Genomic DNA, 10,325 nt, shown 5'->3' on the forward strand with positions numbered 1-10,325 from the left:
ACCCTCTGGGGGAAGAACTTTTTCCCAATATCCAACCTAACCCCCCACTGACACAGCTACAAGTCCTTAGGCTCAATATATTGTTTGGTCCTGGCTGTAATTCCCTCTTTGTCTCAGCCTTTGAGCACCTTGTTTCATCATTCCAGAGAAGAGGAACATGTGAGAAATCACTCTTCCTGCTGGAAAAACCAAGCCTTGCTTTCTTCCCCTTCTATCTTGCCTCAGTTCATCTATTTTTTCCCCTTTCCTCTTCCCCTAAATTCCCTGCCTCAGTTGGATGGGGCTTGGAGCAACCTGGTTTAGTGGGAGGGGGTTGGAATTAAAGATGGTCTTTAGGGTCCATTCTGGGATTCTGTGACATGAGCCTTTACAAAGTGTCCCCAGAGGAAACACCTGTGTCAGTCCTGGGGAGGTGTAAATCTGGCGATCCTCCATCTGCCCAGGGCTTCTCCCACCCTTTGCTCCATGCATTTTGTTCACTCCCATCAATGCTGACGCTCCCCCTTGAGGATGGGGCAGAGCAAACCCTGCTCTGTGTTCCTGATCCACCCCCAAAATTCCCTGGTCTCCTGACACACAACTGATACCCACCCTGGCATTAACTGCTGGTCCATGCGGCCATGATGTAACATCCAAAATTGTTAATTTTACTCTATTAAAATGTTAAATAACCACGGTTCCATGAGAAAAGAGGGACACAAAGGAGCAGTTTTGCAGTCACCCCTTGCAGACACTCACTTCTAATTAAATACTGAGGGCCAAGCAGTGGTCTCTCACTGGTGGCCACTTGATCCCAGTTCCAAACAGCACCCAAAACAACCAGCACGGCTTAGGACTTCCACAAATTCAGGCTGAGCTTAAAAACCAGGCATTACTTCTACTTAGCACACAAACCACCTCATTCAGTTTAGCCAAGTTGACCTAAAAATACAGCTTTTTGCCACACAAAGATGCCTTTGAGAGTTGCTGGAGCTGATTTTTTTTTTTTTTCCAGTTTTCTTCTTAGGAAAAAGCTTCTGAAGCTTCATTTGGCTACATTGCACTACACAGGGACTGTGAGGCCGTTGCTGCTGCCCTGGGATGGGGATTGATTAAATAAGACAATTTTCTGCAAAATGTGTCTGTAGGTCTTTGCAAAGAAATTTTTTAGAAAGAAATACTTTAGAAATTCTGCTTTTCCCTGAGAATCTCTCACTCTTAAAAAACAAATAAACAGAAAGCCACCAAGATTAAGAGCAGAGTTTTAGTTTGGTTTGGGATTTTTCTCTGGTTTCCATTTATTGAAATCCCACTTTTCAGCCACAACAAGTTATTGCTGATATTTATGTGAAGATGATTTGTAACAATGATCTGGCAAGATCCTACTAAAAGTAATCAGCAAAATGTGGCAGAAAATACCATGCTAAAGCTAGAGCAGGATAAAAGAAAAGAAAAAAAGAAAAAAAAAAAAAGAGAAGGCCTTCTCTCTGCAGCAACCTTTGCTTTCAACTTTCATTTCAATTTGTCCTTATATGCTCCTATTGAACCTCCCCTGGTGCAGCTTGAGGTGATTTCCTCTTGTCCTGTCACTTGTTCCTGCGAGAAGAAATCACCTCCAGCCTGGCTAAGCCTCATTTATATCCAGTGGTGGCTTCAGGCATAAACAAAATTATCCATCTCCTAGAGAAAGGGTGTGGTGGGGAGTTAAAGTCCTGTTGGTGCTGGAGTCTTGGACAGCCAGCTGGGACAAAAATCAGGGTGTAGGGGCTGGAGTCAGTGCCAACTTTTGCCTCAGCAGCTGATGGTCACTGTTCTGACTTACTTTCCCAGCTCTGCCCTGTTTTCTTCCTTTCTCCCATCACATGGCAAGTGCCCCGGTCTGAGATCCCAATCTTTGGTGTTTAAAATTTGAGATCTTCCTCCCTCTCAGCAAACTGACAGAAAAAAATCTGGGAGTGAATCCTCAGTTGGGCTAAAGCACCTTCTGTAACCTAAAGGGGCCCCAAGAAGAGTGAGGGGGAACTTTTGACAAGGGTCTGGAGGGGCAGGACAAGGGGAAATGGCTTTAAATTGACATAGGGCAGGTTCAGATGGGATGTTAAGAAGAAATTCTTCTCTGTGAGGGTGGGGAGGCCCTGGCACAGGCTGCCCAGAGAAGCTGTGGCTGCCCCATCCCTGGAATCTTCTCCTACCATGGGAACACAGATATTAAGCTGCACATAATACAAGGTTAGCCCTAATTTTTTTCCTCTTTGAATGCAATGCACTGATGAGTTTTCTGATCCAGGTGTTTAAATTACAGGAGTCCAGTCTTCATCTGTGTAAGAAGGAAAAAAATAATTACGAAACACTAAAAAGTTTTTTAAAACCCTAGCAAAAATACAGATAAATATCTGAGTTGGAATTAGGCAGCTGCAGAGAGGGAAAAGGCTTTTCTTTCCCTCAGCAAGAAAAGTCATGTAAGTGGTTACATGGCTGTGGAAATAGTTAAAATGAGCGAGTCCTTACCTCTTCATTTCCCGGCTTTTGAGTAGTTGGATTCTGTACCTGATGTTCTAGTTAAGCACAATGAGACCTGGCTTTGTGCTCATACCAGGAATTGGAGAGGGGCACTGAGATCTGGAGCAGGGAGTGAATCTGTGAGAACAAAAACCTCCACAGAAAAATCTCTCCTCTTAGCCCAGATGTGTCCAGCTCCAGGAAAATAACACCTGCCTGTGGCCACCTTTCCTATTTGTTGTGTAGAGTGAAGTCACTGGAGCCCCTCTGCTCTGGAGCCGGGCTGGGAGAGCTGGGGGTGTTCACCTGGAAAGGAGAAGGCTCCAGGGAGAGCTCAGAGCCCCTGCCAGGGCCTAAAGGGGCTCCAGGAGAGCTGGAGAGGGACTGGGGACAAGGGATGGAGGGACAGGACACAGGGAATGGCTTCCCACTGCCAGAGGGCAGGGATGGATGGGGTATTGGGAAGGAATTGTTCCCTGTGAGGGTGGTGAGGCCCTGGCACAGGTTGCCCAGTGAACCTGTGGCTGCCCCTGGATCCCTGGAAGTGTCCAAGGCCAGGTTGGATGGGGCTTGGAGCAACCTGGGATAGTGGGAGGTGTCCCCATGGCAGGAGTTTGGAATGAGATGATCTTTAATGTCCCTTTCAACCCAAACAATTCTGTGTTCCTTTGCCTGTGGGGTTCAAGGGAATGAAGGTCACCGAGGGCTGCTTTTGAAGGTGTGGCTCTTCTGACACGAAGGTTTCGCGGAATCTGTGAGGGCACCGTCAAACCTGGCTCAGCGTCCCAAAGCACTTCCCATCAGACACCTTCTGTCAGGAGAGAAATAATGAAATGCTTTTAGGGCAACGTTTTCCCTGAAGTCACCTCCCTTCGGTGTCAGATTTTGGCAGCCGTGTGCAGATTCCCCCGACGGACCACAGCGATGAGTCAGGTGTAAACTGGAGCCTTCCCCGCGGGGCTGCCTGTCGTGCGGGGCTGCCCGCAGCCACCCCCGGCTCCCAGGCCCGTGGCTATCATCTTCCACCCCTTCCCTAATGGCCTGCTTTGATGTCCAGGTGTAACAGGATTCAGCGGTGCTGATTTCACTGATTAACACGCAAATCACGCCCGGAGGCTGGATGCTTCCTGCAATTAATCATCCGCTAGGCACATTTCAAAGGGCCCAAGAAAGATGATTTAAAAGAAAAAAGAAAAGAAAAAAAAAAAACAAAGAAAAAGAAAAAAAAAAAAGGACAAAGAAAGACCTCAGAGAGAAAAAAACCGAAACACACCCCCCCCCCCCCCCCCAAACATGTGAACAACATCAGCTCAGGTTTTCTGCTGATGGTTTTTCTCGCAGCACAGAAAGCACCACCACCTTCCCGCTGCCAGGAGAAGGAAGGAGTTACTTTGGTGACCCAATAAATGCACACGAAGCCCCTGACCTTGAGGAAATGTCCCTGCTTTTAGAGGACAGGCAGTAACCCAACACCTGGAGAAGCAGCACATTCCCCACGCAATTAAAACCCGCTGACATGAAACCCAGCCTTTCATCCCAGAGAGAGATCTGGGGTTAAATGTGCTGGGAGATGGGGAGAGCAGAGCTTGGTTTGAGAGAACAGCCTGGGGTTTCTTCCCATCCCCTGAGAGGACGTTATCAGCCCTGACCAAGTCCCTAACTTGCCACACCTCGTGTTGCAGTGAAACTTTCCCTAAGGGTGTAGGGATTGGAGCCTCTTGGTCCCTTACAGCCGGTGCATCTCTCCCCACAGTGTTTTGTCAGAGAAGTACGTGGCTCAGTTTCAGGATGAAGCTGATGAGGTAAAGCTGTGGCCATGGTGAAAGCTCTGAGGGATCCCTGAGCATCCATCTCCCTGATGTCCTTCAGAGTGGACATAGGTGGCTCAGAGGGATGCAGCCCACACCTCTGGCCTCCAGAGAAAAGGATTTTGCACAAATTTTCATTGTTTGTTCTCCTCTCAGTGCCTGGCCAGAAGCAGACAATAACCCAAAAAAGGACATAGAAAGCTTAACTGAAAGAAAACAAGGGAGTTTCCAAATGGAAAAGTAGGATTTATCATTTCAGGTTTCCCAGGTAAAGCTTAAGCTTGTTTACCAAGACGGATTTGGCAGATGTGATTAATTCACTGCTCTTAAACATGAAAACATTTATCTGCCTGCTTATCCACCATCCCAGTGGAGGCTCAGCTCTCTGCTGAGCATTCCTGGATGAGGAGAAGATCTTTCCTTGGCCACATGCATGTCAGGGGTGTGGTGGACAGAGAAGTTGGGATCAACTTCTGGAGGAGTCCCTCTACTTCCCTGCCCCTCTGGGAGAGCCCTCACTGGCACAACAGCCTGGAGGGAGAAAAATTAATCAGAGGGGGCTGGAAAGGCAGAGGCTGAAGGGCAGGTGATTGTGCTCCTGGGGGAGAGATGGACACAAGAGCAGGGTTCAATCTGGGTTATTTTATAACTGAGTTGGAAGCTGCTCCATGGGGGAACACACAGGGAGGGGGGCCAGCGCTGCCAGCGTTCAGCTGGAAGCTGGAAGAGGTCACTTACGGTGGCTGAGCTGCTCTCACAGCCAAAATACCAGGGTCCTCCTCTCCCTGTCCTCGTTCCCAACTTTTCCTCTATTAGCTGAACCTTTCTGGGAGCTGGCTCAGTGTATCACCCTGGCAGAAATAAAGCACCAGATGAATGTTTTTGCTGAGGGACCCAATCTCCTCAGAGGAGGGCACACACCTGGCTGCAGACAGGGCTGCTCTTCCACCCTGTTTCTATCTTTCTGTAGGCTCTGGTAGCCCATTCTGCACCAGGAGTTCATTTTTTTTCACCACCTCTCAAGCTGTTCAGGTATCTCCTCCTGGCCACACAGAACTCCTCAGCTGAAAGAGGTGCTGCCCTTTCAGAGCAGACCCTCCTGATCCCTCTGCAGGAGGCATCACGTTGTTGCCATGCTTTTCAGTCCTAAATAACCTGTGAAATCCCCCTCCCAGCCCCTCGGAGTGCCCATCTCCATGCATGCGGGAGACACTGGGGACAATTCACCAGCTCCACACCTCTGATTTCCCACCCCTGGCACTTTCCTCTCCTCCTATCCCTCCCCAAGCCTTACCCCTTTTCTCCACACCTATGTTGTCCCGCCCTATTTGAGGCACTTACTATCAAGGAAGAATCTGTTTCACCAGGCTTTGTTTGCCCCAAGTGTGTAAAGCACATAAAAATATGGGAGATCTGTGCCCTCTAACCTGTGGCACTGCTTCACCCACCAGCACAGCCTTGCCTCCCTGCTTCCCCTCCATATTTCCTATTAAAAACCAAGTGGAGAGATTAGACCTGTGCATCCCAAACTTCTCTTGCCTTATTTCTATGTAAAGCTCTTATCAGCAAGCCCGAGCTGCTGCTGCTGCTGCTGCAGATTATTCACCCAGCACAGACGAGTGGGATCGCCCAGGCAGTGGTGGAGCAGGCTCCCGGCAGAATCCAGATGCGATGCAGATACTCCAGATCTTCAGGAAGCAGCCTGGTAATACTTGTTGAACCACATAAAGAGCACTGTGGGGCACAGCTGTAGGAGCCAGAGGACTGGAAAAGCAGCTGGAAGCTTTACAGAATGTTTCAGAAGGAGAAAGGTCTCGCTGTAATTTTTGACTTCCAAAGGTGCTCAGGTGGTCACATGGAGTGAAAAGTGGCTGCTCTGGATGAAATGTTTCTCTTGAAAAGACAAATCCTTTGTATGGGGTGTGTATCTTGAGATTTTTGAGTGAATACCATGTATTCAGGCAACAATGTGGAGAATTATGTTCCCCATTCCCCTACCACTGCCAAGGCCACCACAAACCCATGTCCCCAAGTGCCACATCCACATGGCTTTGAAATCTCCCCAGGGATGGTGACTGCATCACTTCCCTGAGCCTGACAGTATTTTCAGTGAAGAAACTTTTCACCTGTATCCTATCCAAACCTCCCCCGGCACAACTTGAGGCCATTTCCTCTTGTTCTGTCTCTTGAGACCTGGGAGATGAGACCAGGAGTCAAAGCCCCCAGCCCTGCATCCACATGTTCACAGCCAACCCCATCAATGCCTTCACTGTCTGCAAGGCAAAGGGGTGAAACTCTGGCTGGTAAACAAGCAGAAATGTGGGAAATGTCCAGGATACATGGGGATATGACTGTGGCTGTAGTTTCATGGGCAGGGGGTCATTCTGCTCACTGCTGGAGAAAAGAGCTGTGTCCCAAGGCAGGGTAACAACCAGGATGGGCAGCAGGGATTTAGAAGTGCCAGTTAAAACTACTGCCTCATTCCAGAGAGGTTTCAGAGAGCTGCCCCAGCTGAGACAGCTTCTGGTGTAGCTGCTGTTTCAGGAGTTGGTTTGCTTTATTACTGTTTTGTCAGCTGTAACCTACTGTGGTTCACCATTTCCCCCTCAAGTCCTAATTTTAAGGAAAAATTCAGTTTCTGTTTGGTGAAGCGAGGCGGTCTAAGCCTCGAGCCTCATCTGAGTCACAGGAGTCAGAGGCCCTGTCCTGTGTCAGGACCAGCTTTAAGGATTAGTCCCCATGGCTGCAGAAAGTCCCCAGCAAAAACTGCTTTGGCTCAAGTCCATGAGATCAGGCTCCTGAAACAACCAAATCCTGACAAATGGTAACTCCCAAACCAAATCCCTGCTTTGCCCTTTTTTGTGCCTTTCCCCTGCCATGTGATCCAGTGTTTTAAGCAGGATAATGCTTGCTCAGGCCAGTCTTGTTTGCTCAGAGGGAAGAAAAGCATAGAGGATGAGCAGATTTCCTAAGGATACCCCTCCAGCACACCCCAAGCCTCCCATCCCTATGAGGTTTGGACAATCCATGTACTCCAAGGCATGATGACAGCACTTGCTTCTGAAGAAGCAGCAGTTCTGATTTCCAGAATTAATGAATCCAAAGGATTCCAGCAAACCCAGCCTCTCCTGCCTCAGTTTCCCCTTCTTCCTCCGAGGGCTGCAGCTCCTCCCCAACCTGTCCTGAGCCAGTTTGCCCGATGCTGACTGACAATGCATCCAACACACACTGACAGAAAGGAGTTTTGGATCTGGATACAACCAAAAGAAAATTATCTTTGCATTTCAAGGAGCAGAAATTTGCAGTTTAAAGGAATCTAAATCCCCCAGGAAACTATTTACCAAGGAAAACTCACCCACAGTAATCTGTCCTTGGAGTGTTAGAACAGCTTGAAACTAAAAGTTTGCAGAGCTCAAGCAGGAGGGGAAGAGGGATGAAGCCGGCAAAAGATCATTAAGAAGATATTTTAAAAATGTTTTTCCGGAATTTGATTTTTATTTCCACGCTTGGATTAAGCACTTCAGCTGGTGAGGAAAAAACAGGAGAAGTCACTGGCTCGATCTGTGAGAAAAAAAGGGCTCTTTCTGTAGGTTCAAAATGTTCCTGGGATTTTGAGACTGAAAGTTTTCCGAGAGCACTTCTTCCAAAGGACTTTCCAAGAACACACAGTAAACTGCAAAACAATCTCACAGAGAACTACAAAATTCCTGTTGGAGAGATACAAAAGTTATTTCCACACAGACAGAGCCAGAGCACTGAAGTCTGACATTTCAATAAATTCAATAAATTTTTGGCCTATTTTGACACATTACGGAGGGCTGAGAATACTGAGATTATAGAGCCCAATGCAAGGCAGCACCTCTGTAAATGTCTGCTCCATATACCATTTGTCAGTTTATAAATGGAGCCATTGCAGTAATCTCTGCTTCACTGACAGCCTGGAGATCATCAGATTTTCAATTTCCCTTCAATAAAACAAGCAAACAAACAAGCAAAAAAAAAAAGCAAAAACAAAAATAAAACAAAAAAAAAATCAGCCAAGGAGAACACTTTTGCTTTTTAATCACATTCAGGCCTCTTTCCTGTAATGAAGAACTACTTTTTCAGTCCCAAGAGAGCAATTCTTTGAATGTCACTTTCAGACGGTGAGATAAAAATCTCTGCTATTTGCAGGCAAAGGCTCCGACTGCCATTAGTGGCTTGAACCACTTCCCAATTTATTTACTTTCTGGGGCTGTTTACGTTTTCAGGCAGCCCAGCTCACTCATCCCTAACAAGTTCAATTTATTGCTGCAAGAAACGCAGCGCTGTGCCAGCCACAGGAGTGACTTCGGACCTAAGGACACCAAAAGGCTTTTGGATCAAGTCACCTGAGTAAAAAAACGGGTGGAATAGAAAAAAAAAAAAAAAAAAAAGAAAAAAAAGAAAAAAATTTTAAAATTCCCATTTTCTGGTGAATTTTATCACTGACCAGCAGCAGGAGCCACGGATGGTTCAAGCCCTTCATTAGGGCTGAACCTGAAACTGCTTTTCATTCCTGGAGAGCTGCAGGACTCCCAGATCAGCATGGAGAGGGGAGATGAGGGAGAAGGACATCCTTAATTTGTCTGAAGAGCAGCTGGTTTTCTTCTTTACATAATTACCTCCTCCAGCAAAGCCTCCTGCTCGGAGTCAATGGGGTTGGAACATGCTTGGCCCAATTCAGAAGTGACACATCAACCCCTTTCATCAAATGCATCCAACTCTGAGGGCTCCTTTGTTTGTTCTTGCTGATATTAAAGACTAATTTTGATTTAGACGAAGAGCCTTTCCCATCCCTCGGGAGGGAGCCGTGGCAACACGAGAGTATTCAATTAACTGTGTGCTCTAAATTACTCATGGAAAAGAGTGTGTTCACGTGGACTGGGCAGGGATTCTCAGGGTACTGTCTGAAAGGGGAATGCACGGCTAATATAATATAAATAAAAAAAAATTAATATAATAATCTTTTCCAGGAGCTGGGCAACTATGATCTTTATGGGTCCCTTCCAACTCAGGTTATACTACAAGTCTATATTATTAATATTATTATTAACAATAATAATAATAATAACTTCAGCTTTGCATAAATCTTACTTTAGCAAAGCCGCTCAGTCACCTACTTTTTCAACCTTCTTCTAAACTGGTATTTTACAAAAAAAAGGGAGCAGCAGGTGGCATTTTGTTACAGATAAAAAGTAGGAACTAGTTATTATTAAGCTCCTGTATTCAATCTTTAGCCACTACATCCTCTTTGTCACCTTCCTTCAGTCTTCGGCACCCAGAGAGAAGCATTCACTTCAGCAGAAAGTAATTTTCCCGTCTTGCTTTTGCTTTCTTTTTTTTTTAAAAGAAAATGCTCCAAATCAAGTCAATAGCTGTGCAGCAAATAGGAAAAACACCTCTCAGAAAAGTTAAGAAGCTGTTTAGGACATCTTTTGCTGGTGCTCTCAGGGTTCAGTTTTGATTGTGCTAGATAATTTCTTAAATCCAGGACGGAACTTGCGGTGGATGCAGAGCTGGAATTTAAATCTGTGTTCTCCTACCTGGAGGTTACATACTCCAGCCACCTGCAAGGGCTAAACAGCTGGAGAATCATTCATTAAAATAACAATCATGGAATGGTTTGGGTTGGAAGGGATCATCTCTTTCCAACCCTTTGCCATGGGCAGGGACACCTTCCACTATCCCAGGTTGCTCCAAGCCCCATCCAACATAGCCTGGAACACTTTGAGGGATCCAGGGGCAGCCACAGCTTCTCTGGGCACCCTGTGCCAGGGCCTCCCCACCCTCAGAGTCAGGAATTTCTTCCTCATCTCCAATCTAAATCCACCCTCTGTCAGTTTGAAGCCATTCCCCTTGTCGTGTCACTCCATGCCCTTGTAAAAAAGTCCCTCTTTAGGTGCTGGAAGCTGTAAGGAATCATTAAAAAGACTGGAAGGAGAAAAGCCTTGGAGCTCCTGGCAGATGAGCAGCAGTCCCTGGCAGGTTGGTTACAGCCCTCATTCACCTGCACACCAC

Source organism: Chamaea fasciata, unplaced genomic scaffold (assembly GCF_029207755.1).
Source record: "Chamaea fasciata isolate MVZ Bird 193981 ecotype frontalis unplaced genomic scaffold, bChaFas1.0.hap1 SCAF_7, whole genome shotgun sequence".
NCBI lineage: Eukaryota > Metazoa > Chordata > Aves > Passeriformes > Sylviidae > Chamaea > Chamaea fasciata.